This window comes from Sorex araneus, chromosome 6 (assembly GCF_027595985.1).
Source record: "Sorex araneus isolate mSorAra2 chromosome 6, mSorAra2.pri, whole genome shotgun sequence".
NCBI classification, from domain to species: domain Eukaryota; kingdom Metazoa; phylum Chordata; class Mammalia; order Eulipotyphla; family Soricidae; genus Sorex; species Sorex araneus.
The window spans coordinates 156,211,204-156,231,414 of NC_073307.1; positions in this window are offsets into that span (position 1 = coordinate 156,211,204).

Below are 20,211 nucleotides of genomic sequence, written 5' to 3' on the forward strand. Positions count from 1 at the left end.
CAACTATCTCTGACATTGGGTTTCATAGTCACTACTACCAAAAAATTGCCTTATGATGAGAATTTAAGGTGAAGTCTTTCTCATCCATTTTATTCTTTCTATTTGAGTGGAGTGACAAGTGGGGAAGGGAGTTCTAATACAAATCATCTCTTTATCAAAATCACCTTTAATAAAAATGATTGCAACGTTTTCTGAACAACAACAAATGGTCAAATATAAATTTCCTTAGTCAACCATGGAATAAAGACAAAATTAGTGATATTTTTGTAGCTTCATACCATATCTCACCTCAAATATGGCTTATCTACTTGATCACAAGAATACCCTGTACTTAGAGAGTACTTTATACAACAATTACATTATTGAATCTTAAACATAACCTTATTGGACAAGCAGTAGATTTTTTACCCTCAGTTTGTTTATGAGGAGAGAAGTAAGTTGTTGCTAAAAGCAAAAGTAGCATAAAGATTTGGACTTAAGCTGGTGTTTGTCTGAACTTATTCTGTTATCTACTCTAGCCATCAAACTCTTTTCCTATTTAAAATACTCCTCACTCATCTGTGTTAAATAGAGATACAAAACATGGGAAAGAAGAGTACATTATTAAATGATGATAATACCTGTTTTCTTTTGAGCACAAAACTGAAATTATTAACCAGTCTGCTGGTGGGGAAAGAGAGAGATTTGAAATCCCTTAAGGATGGTGATGGAGCATATCGGGTACTTTGCTCTGGTGAAGGAATAATCGTTTTGTATGACAACCATGACAGTTATACTGCAGTAACCATGCTATCTAAAATGCAATTTAAAAATTATTTTTAAAGAAAGCTTAAAAATTAGTGATATAAAAACAAATACGAGCGATGGCACAGTGGGTAGGGCATTTGTGTAGGCCGACCCGGGTTCGATTCCTCCGCCCCCCTCGGAGAGCCCGGCAAGCTACCGAGAGTATCTCGCCTGCTACGGCAGAGGCTGGCAGCTACCCTTGGCATATTCGATATGCCAAAAACAGTCACAAGAAGTCTCACAACTATGTTGTGAGACATTACTGGTGCCCGCATGAGCAAATCGATGAACAACAGGATGACTGTGCTGCTGTGCTACATGATTAGCCAGCTAATAAATGACTAATTAATAAACGATTAGTTAAGTTCTGTTGTTTTTAGCATTTCATGCCTGGTAAGAAACCATGAGAACTATTCCTGCTGACTTTGACACCTTAAGAACAAGTGTTCACTGCAGTTCATCATCATATGTGGAAAATGTAAAAACTGTATATCTAACCAATACAGTCAACAATGTTAGAAATAGTTTAGGTGCTGGAGAACTAGCACAGTAGGTAGGGCATTGGCCTTGCACACGGCTGACTGGGATTTGATCCCAGGCTTCCCACAGGGTCACTGGAGCCTGACAAGGGGCTCTAATGCAGAGCCAGGAGTTATAATAAGTCCTGAGCATATCCTGGTATGTCCCCTTCCCCCCAATCGAAAAACAGGACCATAGGAAAGAAAAAAATACTTCAAGAATCTGATTTTGGTTGGCCTGGAAATATTGTTCATCCTCATATTTCTCAGAAAATGTAACAAGATAGCACCATTAAGAGCTTAATTGTTCTGATGGGATAGAAAACAGCTTACTATTTGGATCCCAGTTCGAAATCAGACTTCATTGCGTTCACAACCTTGAGATTGGTTCTGAGATTCCTATAGAGATTTTGGGAAAACACTAACATAACCCTCAGACTTTTTACATTTTTCACCTTAATTTTTAGGCCAAGAAAGAGCAAACGAAGAAGGACTGTGGAAATGATCCAAAAGATAAACCTGGTACCCAGATCCAACGGCCCAAAGATGTGATAAAAATAGATCTCTATCGTGAGGGAGAAAGCAGCCCAATTTTGCCTAACCTCAACAAGAAGAAACCCTTTAGTCAAGTAACCCAGCCTGTTAAAGTTCTCCAAGATAAAATTGACACGCAGAGTGGCAAGGGAGCGCTGATGCTTGGCATAGAGGGCACTGAAATTTATAAAAATCTTAAAATCCACCTGAGTCATTTTTCTGAACTCAGTGGTAAGAAAATTGACTCTGTCGAAAGTCAGAGTGAGCAGAAATTGAACAACCCATTAGTTGGCCAGTCACCGAAATTAAAAAACAACTGTGTCAAATTTTTTATGGATGTAACTGGGAAGAACAGAGCAGACATTGTTCAGTGTCATCAGTTATACACACAAGGGGACAAACTCTGTGTCAGTGGTTTCAAAGGAGAAACCATTAAGAAGGCTTTATGTCGGGATGGCAGGTTTCTGCCCTGTCTGGAGAATAGTGTTTGGAAACTCGTGGAAAACCAGAGCTGCGTTTTAGAGAGTTCCCAGCTCGTGGATGACCTGGAGGGCCGGTTCTTTGAGATTGAATTTGAGATTGGTATACCGGTTAAATTAACCAAGCTTCTTTATAATCACAGCGAAACGGTCGGTTACCTCTCATGGGAGAACATGGAAAGGAAGGGCAGTGCCACCTGCTTTGTTTTTAACAAGCAGTTCATTTTCACTTGTTGGCACGTGGTAGAAGAGATTGTTGGACAGGGAGTAGATCAAGCCCTGTGGGCAGGCATAATTAGTAAGTGTGTACAGGTATCATTTGGTTATGAAGAGAACATCGAGAAGGAAAAGAACTCCTTTTCTCTTGACCCTTGGTTTGAGGTAGCTGATAGAAGTCTTGATTATGCTGTTCTGAAATTGAATAGAAGAGAGGAAGCCCCAGTTTTTATGGAGTTACTAAGATCCTTACTCCTGTGGCAGTTAGTGATGTGATACATCTTATCGGTCATCCAAATGGACAGAGAAAGAAAATGGAGAAATGTTTTGTGATCCATCAGAGTCAGCAGGAACAGGAATTTCTGGCTAGGCAAGCAGAACTTTCAGATGTCCAGGTAAGTGAAAATAATGATGTGATTACCTATCACACCTCTTTTTACTTTGAGGCCTCTGGCTCCCCTCTGTTTAATTCAGAGTGTTTGCTGGTGGGCATGCATGCCGGTCCAAATCTTGACTCCCAAGAAGGAAATGCTAAACCCTTTGGGTTTGGCCCTTCTATGTACGCTATCCTTAGTCATATCAAGCAGAACTTCCCAACCTGTTTTGAAGAAATGACTGATCTTCCAGATGAAGAAATGCCGAGTGTTGAGTATTGAAGATAGTGAGAATTCAGTTTCCTTACCAACTTTAAGGGAAATTCCTTGCAATTCATCGGGGGGGGGGGGTAATGGCAGTAAAACCATCAAATAAGCTTGTCTTCTAGAAAAGAAATGATGGTTGCACAAGTTGTGAGAGGAGCTTCTGGTACCCACGTGATAGTCAAGTATCTGACTGGCACTCACGGAGAATACTTTGGATAGATTTTGCAAAGTGAAAGAATTCTGATTGCATAGTTAGAATTACCTTCTTATCCTGCCAGAGAGAGAATGTCACAGCCTACTTTGCCTAGTGGTGCTCACCATGGTGTGAGCCTGAGAGTTTGGTGTTTGGGGGCTATTGGAGCTAATCCTGTGACACCACCAGGGATCAAGTTGATATTGTGGGAGAAGGAAGTGATCAAACTGAGTAGGCAGGCATAGAGTGTGTAAAGGTGTCATTTGGTTAGAAGGAGGCCACAGAGAAGGAAGAGAATTGCTTCTCTCTTGACCCTTCGTTTGAGGTAGCTGTGGGAAGTTGATTATGCTGTTCTGAAACTGTATACAGGAGAGAGTGTCCACATTCTTTCTGGACCCTATGAGAGACCTACTCCTGAATTATAAGGTGACTTGATATGTATTATTTGTCATCCAGATGGAGAGCATACCACAAAGCTGGCTCCTGGTTACCTTAAAAAAACTCTAAGGCCACAGGTACATAGATCTTGAACTTGAGAACAACATTTTCTTGCTTGTGCTAGGGAGAGATCTCAAAGGGCTACAACACCTCTCTTGCATGTCACAGCCGCTGGTTCAGTCTCTGGTACTACGTGGTTCCCTGAACACCACTGGGAACAACCATTGTAACCATTGGATTGGGTATGGAAAGACAATGATTGTCTTTCTTGAACTTAGGGATAATTCCAGAAGTCCCACAAATAATCCTTAAAAGTTTCAACATGGTTTTAAAATACATTACCTTGATCCTCAGTACATAACATGTTAGAACTTGATGAAATAAAACTTGGAATTTGAGAATCGGCATGTTAAAATTTCCATAAGTGTCCATTTTATCCAAAGTATGAAACTGCTAAATTTGATAGTGATATTGAAGTCTGTTTCTAAATCTTTATAAGCTGTTTATAATAGGATATTTTAGAGTAAGTTTTGTAAAAAACGAATAGATGACAGTTTTGCCTTATTTCTTTAATTGTATGAAAATCTCCAAGTCTTTTAAAATAAAGAACAAAAAGGTAATGGAATTTTTTCTTGTTTGTTTGGGGGCGTGGGTGGCACATACCTGGCAAGGCTTACTTCTGGCTGTGCCTCAGGGACTGGGGAAACCTTCTAGCATATAGATAGGTTGAACCTATATAATTCACAAACAAGACAAGAACCCTACCTGTTGTACTATGTCTCAGACACCAGGAACAGAATCTCTTGCAGTACTCTCGCTGGAAGCCTCAAAAGAATGTAAAAAGCCATGAAACAGCACAAACACCATATTTGGGTGTTTGGGCTGATCATGCTGGCAAGGTTTTGAGATTCATCTTACATCAAGGATTACACGTGTGATTAGAACACGTGTAAACCCCTGACGTTTTCAGGATATTTTGGTACAGATCACTGAATATTAGGATTGTCTTCTAAGATCTAAGGACTAGTATATACATGGTGATCTCTATTACTGACATAATAGAAATTAGAAATAAATACTAACATAAATTAGAAATGAACAGTAGTCCAAGGTTGTTATGAATTATAAATTACCATAGCATAGAAAAACACAAGCAGTTTACAATGGTTTGATTACTAATGTCAAGTCATCAAGATATTATTTCTATTCTCTTAAAACTGAGTCAGGCCTAGCACACATCCAAAAGAACAAAAGCAACCGCTGTTGGAGAGGATGTGGGGAGAAAGGGACCCTTCTACACTGCTGGTGGGAATGCCGGCTAGTTCAGCCCTTTTGGAAAACAGTATGGACGATTCTCAAAAAACTAGAGGTTGAGCTCCCATTTGACCCAGCAATACCACTGCCGGGAATATATCCCAGAAAAGCCAAAAAGTATAGCCGAAGTGACATATGCACTTATATGTTCACCGCAGCACTGTTTACAATAGCCAGAATCTGGAAAAAACCCGAGTGCCCTAGAACAGATGACTGGTTGAAGAAACTCTGGTACATCTATACAATGGAATACTATGCAGCTGTCAGAAAAAATGAGGTCATGACATTTGCATATAAGTGGATCAACATGGAAAGTATCATGCTAAGTGAAATGAGTCAGAAAGAGAGAGACAGACATAGAAAGATTGCACTCATCTGTGGAATATAGAATAATAGACTATAAGACTAACGTCCAAGAATAGTAGAAATAAGTACCAGGAGATTGTCTCCATGGCTTGGAGGCTGGTCTCTCATTCTGGGTAACTCAGGGAAGGGACCACCAAGTAAAATGTGGTTGGAGGTCATGTGGGGGAAGGGTGATGCGGGCCGAATACAGACTAGAGACTGAACACAATGGCCACTCAACACCTTTATTGCAAACCACAACACCTAATCAGAGAGAGAGAACAAAAGGGAATTCCCTGCCATAGTGGCAGGGTGGGGTGGGGGGAGACGGGACTGGGGAGGGGGGGAGGGATGTTGGGTTTACTGGTGGTGGAGAATGGGCACTGGTGAAGGGATGGGCTATCGAACTTTGTATGGGGGAAACATGAGCACAAAGATGTATGGATCTGTAACTGTACCCTCCTGATGACTCTCTAATTAAAAATAAACTAATAAAAAATTAAAAAAAAACTGAGTCAGGCTACATACAAACCCTCTGATGTGTCATTGGGTATTTTTGTTCTACTTTAATACTCCATTCTACTTAGCATGGCAGAAAGTAGAGTATCTGGCAAAAAAAATTAAGCCCTCTGCCCAGCATGATTCTCCAGATATAGCCCTCAAAGTCCACTGGGTATGGCCAGAAAGAAACAAAAATCAAACCTCAAGAACTTCGAGCAAAGCAAAACAAAACGCTCAACTATTTATTAATCATAGTTTTTTTTTCCACCTGGAAACTTCTGGCGCAGCTCATTAATTGTATTTTCTTTTCTCTAGTATTTCTAGTACCCCGTTAAATCATTACTGATGTTGTTTGGATATATACCTACCTAGATCACAAGAAAGTTCTGTGTCCTTCAGAATGTTGGTTGTGTGACTCAAAGTATAAAGCTGAGGTGATAAAAACTGAGAGGCCGCTAAGTGTGGTCACTCGACCTCATACTTCTTCATCCTCAGCAATGGAAAACAAATTATCTAATGCTTCCTTTTCAGCAGGTCTGACTTTAGGGGAGAGACTCTCCAAACAATAATAGTGAGTTTTGTTGAAATATTGTATGCAATCAAAGTGAAAGTAAAGTGAAATTTATTAGTTACACAGGCGGGGGGGGCTTAGGGTGGGGGGGCTAGGGGCGTGGGGGGGTTTGGGGTGTGAGGGGGCGGGGTGGAGCTATACTGGGATTCTTGGTGGTGGAATATGAGCACTGGTGAAGGGATGGGTATTCGAGCATTGTATAACTGAGATTTAAACCTGAAAACTTTGTAACTTTGTAACTTTCCACAATAAAAAATTAAAAAAAAATTAAAAAAAAAAAAAGCTGGAGTGATAGTAAACAGGGTAGAGTATTTTCCTTGATGCAGCCATGACTCGGTTCAATTGATGTAAGCGAGAGGATGATTGGAAGGTCCCCTCGCCATTGTGGTGCCAGGTCATTTTAACCATTCTCTACTGCCTCTTGCTTTTTATACAGTAATTCTGTCTCCAGACATGGAACTGCCAAGGCCCCCGTGCATAAATTGGTTCTCTATGTACATCCAGATGCTTGCCACCTGTATTGCTTAAGGAAAGTTTAAGAATAACACCAATTTGAAACAACTAGTATGTTTCCCACCATTCTTAATATTTTTGTCAAAAGCATGATGGTACCGCAGACTTCCTAATATTTCAAAATTCCGTTGTGGCTTTGGCCAGATCCCAACAACTTGGGTCCAGGTTTACCAAGAAATTAAATGGCCTAAAGTTTGGTATGTGGGAGCCACACCCACAACCACCTGGATCAGCTCTACTAGTCAATTTATGGGCCTTATTTCAGAGACCCATAAATGCTGAAAGAGTTCAAAAGCCACATTTAGGGCCGGCAGCATAGCGTGCTGCAAGCAAGCGGGCACACCTTGTAGGGCAGAAGCCAATAGTTTATTTCTCTGGAACAGATGGAAACAAGGGCCATGATAGAGAGACATACAAAAGAATCACCGAACCAAGGAGCTCGCTGCAGAGATGCCTCCAAACTTTAATCCAGGCCGACTTCACCAGGGTGCCTCAGATGGGCTCAGGCGTCCTCCCTTCACCTGCCACCCAAGAACCCCGACAACCATCAACTTCTAGAACCTAATGAGAAGCGCCAGTATGCGGGTTCAGTGATGGCAAATTCCAGGCCTCAAGGGATAGGGAACGTGCAGGTCTGTTGTACCAACGTTTGATTGGGCGGTCTGAGCTCAGAGACAAGACACGCAAGAGGAATATGGAAGCATGGAGGGCCAAGGTTCGCTCAGGGTCTGTGGCCCAGAGCTTCTTCCTCTGCTTCCTTTTATTTGATCTCTTATTATAAATTCGTCCTAGAAATTCAATAGAGCAGAAAGTATCAAAACAAGGAAACAGAGGTATAGGATGAGCATGTATTAAAGTATACATTGTTTATCCTTGTTAATGATGCAAACAGTTACAAACTCCCTGAACGAAAACATGGTCAGTAACAAATTCCCTGGAGGAAAACATGGTCGATTGTAGGCTCCATAAATCACGACTTTCTCACACCTGGGGTCTGTGATAAACAGGAGGAGAGGAATTTCACAGCTACAGGTTTAGCTAGGTCTGAGATACGTGAGAACAGGAGGACTGCTCTTTTCTACTGTCAGAACATGCTGGCACAGAGGATTGGTTTGGCCTTTTCCACATCAATTTCACTCACAAGCTTCAGCTCACCCACATAGTTCAAAGTGGGGTCCTGGTTTTGCTTCCCGCTTGCAGGACAGTGTCCAAGAATTCATCCTCACGATCTGTTTGGGCACCAACACCAGTCCTTTTAATGTCCTCATCCCTATGGAGCCTGGAGGTCACGCCCACAAACTGCCTCTGGCTGCTACTTAAACCCCTTCATGGCCATTATCCAGGGATACAGAAAAGAATCTCTGAACTGATCATCCCGCTGCAGAGATTTCTCTAGAACATGATCATCTAAAATTTTAGAATTTCAGGTGAGCACAGCTGCAACATCTTATGCTATTCATGAACAATAAAAAAGAGAGTATGGTGGAGATTGTCTGCCATAGAGGTAGGGGGAGGGGTGAGATGGAGATACTGGGTACGTTGGTGGTGGGAGATGTGCAATGGTGGAGGGTTGAACAATCATTGTAGGACTGAAATTCACACACGGAAGCTTTAAAACTGTCACGGGGTTAATAATAGTAATGATGATATTGATGATAAAATAAAATTTAAATCTGAATTTTAAAAAAGTCATGGGAATTCATACCTGATGGTGCTGAGATGGCATTAGGATAAGACTCTGGACGCTGCCCTGCAAGGGCAAGCTAGAAAACGTGTGAGTCCAGATGATCTGGAAAGTACAGCATGCTCTCATATGCCTGCCGGGTCATACAATAGAAAGCAGTACAAAGCAGCAGATTCCTCCTCTCTTACACATCCTTAATCTGGTTTGACCTCCAAGTATAGTATGAGGCTTCTCTTTGCTCTATGTATAACCGACCATAAGAATGTGGGGGATGTGATCTACAGAGTGTATGTGTCCAGCTCCATATCTTCCTCTCACGTTCTGATCAGTAAAACAGCTTTGACAAGACAATGTATACCCTGATGTTCTATTGGCGAATACCTACCTTATAATTGTTTGTATTCTCATTATTTAGTCTCTGTAATGAAGTCATTAGGATGTAACTGATAAAAAAATAGAATAAAAGGATGCTGCTGGCAGTCGATCTTTGCCTAGAGCCAATGGATGGCATGACCCTCCATGCTCTCTACATTCCTCTCGAGTGTCTTGTCTCTGCACCTTCGACCAACTGATGTATCACTTTATACAACACACGCCCAATTCAATCAGCTTAATCAATGGCTGAATAAACACTAGTACTCCAACATTATTAGAAACGTTTTTGCATTATTTTTACATTTGTAATTAATCACTTGTATCACTTGTCTTCCTGTTGATCTTCGATTTGCTCGAGCGGGTGCCAGTAACGTCTCCATTTGTCCGTGTCCCGTACTAGTGTAGCCCATGATATCTGCTCGATCCAGGAACAGGAATAGCCTCAAATCGTTCATGCAGTGCTTTGACGAAGAAGTCTGACCATCTTGTTTGTGGGCAGCCATGTGGTCTTTTTATGTCCCGTGGAATCCTGTCGGTAACAGCTCTAGTCCAGCGTTCGTCTCTGAATCACATTACATGTCCGGCCCGTCTAATGTTTGATGTCTTGGCAAACGAGACAGCGTCCCTGATTCTTGACCGTCAACGGAGGTTGGAACTCTGGATTCCTTCTCTCACTTCAGTGAGACATGATACTTCTAGCTTAGCTCTTTCGATTCTTCTTTGGGATACCCGAATAGTGTTCTCATCCTGTTTGCTTAGTGCCCAGGTCTCTGAGGCATATGTTCGTGCAGGAAGAATGGTGTAATCAAAAAGATGTGCCTGGATTCAGAGGTCCTTCATCCTCTTACCCACTTCTCAATGCTCTGGAAGGCGTTTCACGCTGCTCTCTTCCTCCTGCACAGTTCTGGCACCAAGCCGTTCTTCATGTTGAGTTCTCGTTCCAGGTACACAAAGCTGCTGCATTCGGAGATGTGCAAGGTAAATGCACTACCCGCTGTAGGGATATAATTTGACAGTTCCTGTATGGACAGAATAAATTTATGTTACTTTATCTCTCTGAAATAAAAGTTTCCTATTAATGGGCCAATCATTGCACTAGGCATTGTGACAAGTGGTGCTACATTTAATTGTCACAACAATCCTGGCTTTGTCAGTCCCTTATTCGCCAGTGATGGCTTATACATTTGCTCCCACTTCCTTTTTTTTTTCTTTTTGGGTCAAACCCGGCACTGCTCAGGATTATTATTCCTGGCTCTGTACTCAGGAATTACTCCTGGCAGTGCCGAGAGGGGGTTGGGGGGGGGGGAATATGGGATGCCGTGGATCTAAACCTGGTCTGCCACATTCAAGGCAAATGTGCTACCGCTGTACTATGGCTCTGGCCTCCTGCACCCACTTCTTTGGACACGCATGGATTGACGTTTGTGATAGGGGACAAATTCCCACTGAGGTAAAAGGATTAGGTGCTCTCAGTTTCTGTGGGAATTTCTGGTATTTGATTTATCTTTCTCATTTCTCTTCCTTGCCCTGGTATTTAAATAACTTCATATTAAAAATGAAACTAGAGATTTAAAAATTCTCCCCATCTTGGGACCCTCTGCGCCTAAAGACTTTGATTCCAGAGATCTAGCACATTCAGGCATCCAGCGCAGCACCTGATAGCAATGCACTGGGACTGCGAACTGGGCTACAACTCTGTACTGCCAGGGGGTGGATGTTTTTCCTCCCCACCCTGTCTTCCTGCACGGAAAGCGGCGGGCTGGCAGCACCCACGTGGCAAACGCCATCTTCTACGACTCCAAACCCAGAGGTATTCGGTTTTTACTTTTGGGGCTCCCAGGAACTCATGGGAAGGGGGCGTAATAAGCACGCCCTCGGCCCAGATAAATCCGGAGCCGCTGAGCGTGGAGTGGATCCTCTGCGCCTAAAAACTTTGATTCCAGAGACTTCTTACAGCAATGCACTGGGACTGTGAGATGGGCTATGTAATTTCTGGCAGAATTTTCCCTGGACTTTATACAGAAATCCAAAACCGCACGGGCGCGGCCGTAGCCTCTCAACTTAACATTTGTAATTGTCAGCAATGTGAAACGGTTCCTTTTGAACAGGTCTGACTTGGGGGGGAAACTCCAAATAATAACAGTAAGTTTTTGTTGAAATATTGAAGGTTATTAATGTAGCAGCCACCTCTCTGGACTGTGAACTAAGCAAAAGCCCCACGCTGGCCGACGCGGCGTGGCGTACACCATACTATGAGGCGCGGGAAGGGGGATGAGGGGGAAAAAGAAAAAAAAAAGGGAAAAGGAAAAAGGAAAAAAAAGAGAGAGAGAGTTATGTACTTGTAGCAGTCGGGCTACATATCTCTTCATTTCCAGCAATGGAAAACTAATTATCAAATGTAGTAGGTCTGTCTCTCTTGGGTGGAAACTCCAACAACTATAGTGAGTTTTGTGTTGAATTATGGAATGTAATCAAGGTAAAGAAAAAATGAAGTGAAATTCATTAGTTATACAGTAGGGGGTAGGGGGCGGGGGCGGGGGGTATACTGGGGTCTTTGGTGGTGGAATATGGGCACTGGTGAAGGGATGGGTGTTTGAATATTGTATAACTGAGACATAAACCTGAGAACTTTGTAACTTTCCACATGGTGATTTAATAAAAAGTTTAAAAAAAATTCTCCCCATCTCATCCTCCTGCCTTAAGAAGATTGTATGGTCTAATAAAGATATTGAAGTAAGTACTTGGGAGTTCTGGTATGCACTTTACTCTGCAGTTATTTGGAGCCATAGAATATGCATCTGTCAAAAAAACGGTTCTGTGCAGCAGTTTCTCTGTCTAAAAGAAAGAAAATGTGTGTTTCTTTCTATTTCATAAGATTTTAAAATATGTCATTGAATACTTTTCTGGCACCAGTAGTTACTTTTGGAACTTTTGTTTGTTTTGGTGTCACCCCTGCTGGTGCTCAGGGCTTACTCCTGACTCTGAGCTTAAGGATCGCTCCTGACAGGGCCTGGGGGACCCTCTGGGGTGCCAGGGATTGAACTGTGTGGCTTGCATGCAAGATAAGTGCCTTATCCGTTGTACTATTTCTCTGGATATTATTGGATGTAATAGGAGAAATAATTTGAGACTTTAAATGATAGATGCCTGGGAAAGGTTTTTATTATTAGAAATAACTCTATTATTTTGATCATATGATTAGTTCATTAGTGGTGGTTTTTACATTTCATGCCCGGTAAGAAACTATGGGAACTTACCTCTTTTGAGTTTGACATTTTAAGAATAAGTATCTGCTGGAGTTCATCACCGTGCTTGGAAAAAAGTAAAAACTGTGTATTTAATACAGTCAACAATACTAGAAATAATACTGTACGTGCTGGAGAGATAGCACAGGGGGTAGGGCATTTGCCCTGAACACGGCTGATCTGGGTTTGGAGCCCCACCAGTAGTGAGTGCAGGTCCAAGTGCATATCCTGAGCGTATTCCAGTATGGCTCCCAAAACTCTAAAAGTGAAAAAAGAGAACAGAAAAGAAATGATACTTTAAGAGTCTGATTTTGGTGGGCCTAGAAAAACTGTTTATCCTCAACGTTCTCAGAAAAATATAACAAGATAGCAGCAGTAAGAGCTAAACTGATCTGATGGGACAGAAAACAGCTTAACATTTGAATGCCTGCTCAAATTCCGACTTCACTTTATTCATAATCTTGACACTGTTTCTGCGATTCCTGTAGGACTTTCATGAAAAGACTAATAATCCAGAATTTTTACATATTTATCCTTAATTTTTAGGACAAATTTTTCGAACGAGCCTCACACATGAAGGAACCGGTAGAGGAACCCAGATGTGCGGCACCCGGGGTCAAGATCTCCAAGGCTGCTCAGCTTGGGACTAGGCCTCTTCCACCCGGATTCCCCATTTTCCAGTAGCTAGAGAGTCATACCCAGAAACTACCCCTGGTGCCGTGAAATCTCATCAACGGCCCTCATCCAGAGACTATAAAACCAAGTTCCCAGAAGTATGCGGCAGCAATGCAGCTGCGCGACCATTGATAGCCAAGTTCTCCCTCTTGGAGAACCTGGCAAGCTACTGAGTGTCTACTGCCCACACGGGAAAGAGCCTGGCAAGCTCCCTGGGGTTTATTTATATGCCAAATACAGTGACAATAATGGGTCTTATTCCTCTGACACTGAAGAACCTCTAATGCTGCACCATTGGGAAGGACGAGTAAGAGAGGCTTAAGTTTTGTATTCATGCAGTTGGGAAGTGAGCAGAAAAGATTGTGGAGTGCAGGCATCTTCCAAAGCAAAGGAACAAACTCTATGTCTGTGGTTTCAAAGGAGAAACCATTAAGGAGGCTTTGAGTTGGGATGGGAGGTTGCTACCCTGTCTGGAGAATAGTGTCTGGAAGGAAATCCATGGAAAACCTGGACTATATTCTACAGAGCTCCCAGCTTGTGCATGAACTGGAGGGCAGGCTCTTTGAGGTTGTGTTTGCGAAGAGGAGCTCAAGTTCAGCCACAGCTCAGAATTTTGAGTCAGGGGAGAGAAAGAAGGAGCACCCCCGGGTTAAAAACAGAAAGTGAAAAGTTCAGAGAAAACTTTGAGAAGGAAGTCAAGAGAGCCAAAAGAAAAGCCAGCTTCTTTAAATTACACAAAACAAACTTTTCAAAACTTATCAATGACTCTACTCAAGTTATAGTACACAAACTGCTTTATAATCTCAGTGGCTCACTCGGGTACCTCTCATGGGACCACAGGGGGAAAAGGGGCTGTGCCACCTGCTTTGTTTTTCACAAGCAGTTCATTTTGACTTGTTGGCATGTGATAAGAGATATTGTGGGAGAGGGAGTAGATCAAACCCTGTGGGCAGACATAGTCAGTCGGTGTGTAAAGGTGTCATTTGGTTATGAAGTGGCCGTGCAGAAGGAAGAGAAATGCTTCTCTGTTGACCCTTGGTTTGAGGTAGCTGATGAAAGTCTTGATTATGCTGTTCTGAAACTGAAAAAAGAGAAAGCCCAAGTTCCTTATGGACTCTACAAGGGACTGAGTCCTGCATCAATTAGTGGCTTGATATATATAATTGGTCACCCAGAAGGAAAGCCAAAGTGTACGGAGTCTTGCCTTGTGATCCCTCAGGCTCAGCGAGAGCAGGAATGTTGGGCTAGGTAGACATAGTTTCCCTCTGTCCACATGGTCACTCGAAGGTGTTTCCTGGAAATAAGTGAAAATAATGATGTGATTACCTATCACAGCTCTTTTTTCTTTGGGGCCTCTGTCTTCCCTGTGTTATTGCAGAGGGTTCGCTGGTGGACATGCATGCTGCTGGTCTGAATTTGAATCTCCATGGAAATAGTCCTTCGCTTATTGAGTTTGGCCCCTGTATACGTTCTATTCTTAGTCATATGGAGCAGAATTTTCCTAGGTGGTATCTAGAAATAGGTGTCAATAAGGATGAAGAATTTGACAGTGATGCATATTGAGAATGGTGAAAATTCAGTTTCTTACCCGGCCTTAAGGGAAATTTCTTGTATTCCACTGGGTGTGTGTGTGGAGGGCAGAGTTGACCGGAGTAAAATAATCAAATAAATTGATAATTGGTCAAGTTGTGAGGGGAGCCTCTGCCACTCACTGATACCAAATATCTGACTGGAATTCACAGAGAACACATGGATTTTCGCAAAGCGAAAGAGTTCTTGTTGCCAAGTTAGATTTATCTTCTTAATCTGCCAGGGAGAGAATGTCACAGCCCACTTTGCTTAGTGATGCTCACCATGGTGTGAGCCTGAGAGTTTGGTGTTTGGAGGCTACCGGGGCCTTATCCTGTGACACTACCAAGGATCAATATTGGTATTGTGGGGGAAGGAATAGATCAAACTGAGTAGGCAGGCATAGTTAGTGAGCGTGTAAAGGTGACATTTGGTTAGGAAGAGGCCATGGAGAAGGAAGAGAACTGCTTCTCTCCTGACCATTGGTTTGAGGTAGCTGTGGAAAGTTGATTATGCTGTTCTGAAACTGGATACAGGAGAGGGAGTCCACATTCTTTCTGGACCGTTTGGGGGACCTACTCCTGCCTCACTTGGTGACTTAATATGTATTATTTGGCATCCAGAAGGAGAGTGTACCACCAAGCTGTCTCCTGGCGACCCTAAAAAACTTTGTAAGACAATGGATAAATATGATCTTGAACTTGAGAAGAACATTTTCTTGCTTGTGCAGGGAGAGAGCTCAAAAGGCTACAACACCTGTCTTGCATGCCACAGCCCCAGGTTCAGTCTCTGGTGCTACGTGGTTCCCTCAACACCATTTTGAACAACTAGAGAACACTATTGGGTATGGCAAGACAAACAAATTGTCTTTCCTGACTTTTACGGATAATTCTAGAAGCCCCACAAATAATCCGTACAAGTTGCAAGATGGTTTTAAAAAACATGACCCCACTTCTCAGTGCAAAATGTGTTAAAATTTAATGAAATAATATTTGGAATTTGCGAAATTGGCATGTTAAAATTTCCTTAGTTGTCCATTTGATCCAAGTTAGATAACTGCTAAAATTGATAGTGATATTGCAGTCGGTAGTTATATCTTTGTAAGCTGTTTTTGTTAGGGTATTTTAGGGAAAAGAATAAATGTGAGAGTTCTGTCTTATTTCTTTAATAGTATGGAAATCTACCAGCCTTTCAAAATAAAGAACAAAAAGATAAAGGAATTTATTCTTGTTTGTTTCTTTGGTTTTTGGGGGGCCTGTACCTGACTGGGCTTACTTCTAGCTCTGCCTCAAGTACTGGGGAACCTTCTAGCATATGAATAGGTAGAACCTGTATCAGCCACGAGCAAGACAAGAACCCTACCTGCTGTCCTATGGCTCAGGCACCAGCAACAGAATCTCTGCCTTTTGCTCTTGCATCACTATCACTGAAAACCTCAATTGAACGTGAAAACCCATGAAAAAGCACAAACACCATATGTGGGTGTTTGGGTTGATCGTCCTGGCAAGGTTTTGAGATTCATTCACATCAAGGGTTACACGTGTGATTAACAAGACCTCTGACATTTTCAGGATATTTTGAAACAGATTTCTGAATATTAGGATTGTCTTGGAAGATCTAAGGACTGTATATACATGTTGATCTCTATTATTATTGACATCAATTAGAAATGAACAGTAGCCAAAGATTGTTATGATTTATAAACAACCATAGCTTATAAAATACAAGCAGTTTACAATGATTTGATTACTAATATCAAGTCATCAAGATATTATTTCTATTCTCTTAAAACTGAGTTAGGCTCCATACAAACCCTCTGGTGTGTCATTGGGTATTTTTGTTCTACTTTAATACTCCATCCTACTTAGCATGGCAGATACTAGAGTATCTGGTGAAAAAGTCAACCCTCCATTCAGGTAGGAAAGGAAGAAATAAAGCTCTCACTATTTGCAGATGATATGATACTACACTTCAAGAACCCTAAGACCTCTACCAAAAAACTCCTAGAAACAATAAACTTGTATGCTAGAGTTGCAGGCTATAAAATCAATACGCAAAAGTCCATGGCTTTCCTATGTGCAAATAATGAGAGAGAAGAAAGTGACATGAAAAAAGCAATCCCGTTCACAATCGTGCCTCAGAAATCAAGTACCTCGGAATCAGCTTAACTAAGGAGGTAAAGGACTTGTACAAAGAAAACTGCACACGCTACTTCAAGAAATAAAAGAGGACATGGGGAAATGGGAGGATATCCCTTGCTCATGGATTGGTAGAATTAAATTGTCAAAATGACAATACTCCCCAACGCATTGTACACATTCATTGTGATCCCTATAAAAATACCCATGATATTCTTCAAAGAAATGGAGCAAAGACTCTTGCAAATCATTTGGAACAGTAAGCCCCCATGAATAGCTAAAGCAACTCTTGAGAAAATGAATAAGGGAGGAATCACCCTCCTCAACCTCAATCTCTAGTACAAAGCGTAATAATTAAAAAGCAGGATACTGGAATAAAGGCAGAACCACAGACCAATGGAACAGGATTGAATAGCCTGACACACAACTTAAAATAGATGATCATCTAATCTTTGATAAGGGAGCAAGAAATGTGAATTGGAGCAAGGAAAGCCTCACAAAAAATGGTGCTGGGAAAACTGGACAACATGCAAAAAACGGGGCTCAGATCTCTACCTAATACCATGTACAAAAGTCAGGTCAAAATGGTTAAAGATCTCAACATAAGGGGCTGGAGCAATAGCACAACAGGTATGGTGTTTGCTTTGCAAATGGCAGACCTGGGTTCAATTCCCAGCATCCTATATTGTCCCCTGAGCACCGCCAGGGGTGATTCCTGAGTGCAGAGCCAGGAGTAATCCCTGTGCATTGCCAGGTGTGACCGAAAAAGCAAAAAAAAAAAAAAAAAAGATCTCAACATCAGACCAGAATCCCTAAGTTACCTGGAAGACAAGGTTGGCAAAACCCTCCACGACATTGAAGCTGAAGGCATTTTCAAAGATGATGTTCCACTGTCCAAGCAAGTGAGAGGAGAGATAAAGAAATGGGACTATTTTAAACTAAGAAACTTCTGCACCTCAAAAGAAAAAGTGACCCAAATACAAGGACAGTCTAGAGAATGGGAAAGGATATTCACCCAATACTCTTCTGATAAGGGGTTGATATCCAGGATATACAAGGCACTGGTTGACCTCTACAAGAAGAAAGCATCATCCCCATAAAAAATGGAGGATGGAAATGAACAGAAATTTTCTAAAAGAAGAAATCTGAATGGCTAAAAGACACATGAGAACATGCTCTACATCACTAATCATCAGGGAGATGCAGATTAAAACAACAAAGAGATATCATTTCACACCACAGAGACTGGCCCACATCCAAATGAACGAAAGCAATCGGTGTTGGGGTGGATGTGGGGAGGAAGGTACTCTCCTTCACTGTTGGTGGGAATGCCGACTGGTTCAGCCCCTTTGGAAAACAACATGGACTATTCTCAATAATTTAGAAATTGAGCTCCCATTTGACACAGCAATACCACTCCTGGGAAAAAATCCGGAGAGGCAAAAAGGTACAGTAGAAATGACATCTGCATTTGTATGTTCATTGCAGCACCGTTTATGATAGCCAATATCTGGAAAAATCCTGAGTGCCCAAAAACAGATGACTGGTTAAAGAAACTTTGGTACGTCTACACAATGAAATACTATGCAGCGTTAGTAAGATGAAGTCATGAACTTTGCATATAAGTGGATCAACATGGAAAGTATCATGTTAAGTGAAATGAGTCAGAAAAAGAGACAGACATAGAAAGATTGAACTCATCTGTTGAATATAAAACATCAGAATGGGAGACTAACATCAAAGATTAGTATAGATAAGGACCAGGAGGTCTGCCCTACAGCTTGGAAATGGGCCTCACATGCTGGGGGAAAAGGCAGCTGATATAGTGAAGGGAACAACAAGTAGAGGATGTTGGGAGGATCCATTCAGGTTTGAAGATGCGAGCTACAATTAGACTATAGACTGAACATGAAGGCCACTCAATACTTCTATTAAAAACTACAACACTCAAAAGGAGAGAGAAAAAAGGGGAATGCCCTGCCACAGAGGCAGGGTGGGGTGGTGGGGGAAGGGGTGGAGGTGATGAGAGAGATACTGGGATCTTTGGTTGAGGAGAATGGGTACTGGTGGAGGGATGGGTAAGCGATCACTGTATGAGTGAAGTGCTAACACAAAAGTTCATAAGTTTGTTACTATACATCACAATGATTCTCTAATAAAAAAATTAAAAAAAAAGAAAAAAAATCAGCCCTCTGCCCTGCATGATTCCCCAGGAATAGCTCTCGAAGTCCACTAGATATGGACAGAAACAAACAAACATGAAACCTCAAGAACTTAAAGCAAAGCAAAACAAAATGCCTGTCTAATATTTATTAATCTTAGGCTTTTTCTGATATACTCCTATTCTTATGTACATAACGGAATTTTCAACACTGGCTTCTAAAATATATTGCATTAAATTTTATTTTCTACTGGGATCTTTTGCAGTCATCATCATATCGTTCCCTGTAAAAAAAAAAGACTTTTGAAAACTTTGAATGAGGGGCAGGAGAGATAGCACAGCGCGTAGGACATTTGCCTTGCACGCAGCTGACCCAGGTTCAATTCCCCGCATCCCATATGGTTGCCTGAGCACCGCCAGGAGTGATTCCTGAGTGCATGAGTCAGGAGTAACCCCTGTGCAATGCCGGGTGTGATTCCAAAAAAAAGCAAAAAAAAATAAAAACTTTGAATGATAATTCTTTCCAACCCCCCAAAAGCAACTGGTATTTAAGCTGTGGTCATCACTGCCATGCGTATATTTTCTGTTACCAAATCTGGAAAAAGATTTCAGTTATTATTCCAACCTCATCGCCTTTATACGAACAAGGTTCTAGGAGTTAAAAAAGATTCATTACTATTATAGTCTCCTGCGCTTAACAAGAATATATTAACATATTGAGTCTGAGCCTATTCAGATTGCTAAGGAGGAAGATGCTTTATCTCTAACAATCTTGATCACCAGTTTGGAGATGATGAATTCTGGGGCAGTGATCATCACTCTGGAGATGACTAATTCTGGAGTATGCATCAGAAAGCCAAGTGTTTGCTTTGTCCTAACAAGTCTGGCAACCAGGAGAGCAGGTGCTGTCCTCTTGCCTTTGATTAACCTGTTCTACAAGAGCCTCGGCTCTCCTACTTCCAGGAGGGGAGGGTCCCAAATTCCACTGAAGGGTCTTTTCAGGAGAATCCCAAATTCCACTAAGCCAGGGGGAGTAGGTGGGAGCGTGCAGCTGTCTGCTTGGGGCTACTTGGTCACTTGCAAGCGACTGAAAAGCTCCGCGGCCAAGTGCAAACCTGACCCTGAGTTCAGTCTCCAGGGACAAAACTAAGCCCTCTGCCTCCTGCTGACGGGCAGTGGCGGGGATTCCTTAAGCTCCACGGCCTGTGCGGACCTCAAGTCTACCGCCCAGCGGACCCAGGGATTAGGTGCGCCTGGAGCGCCAGGCTGCTGCACGCATGAGGCATACAGGGCACACCCCCCTGGAGGGCATGGA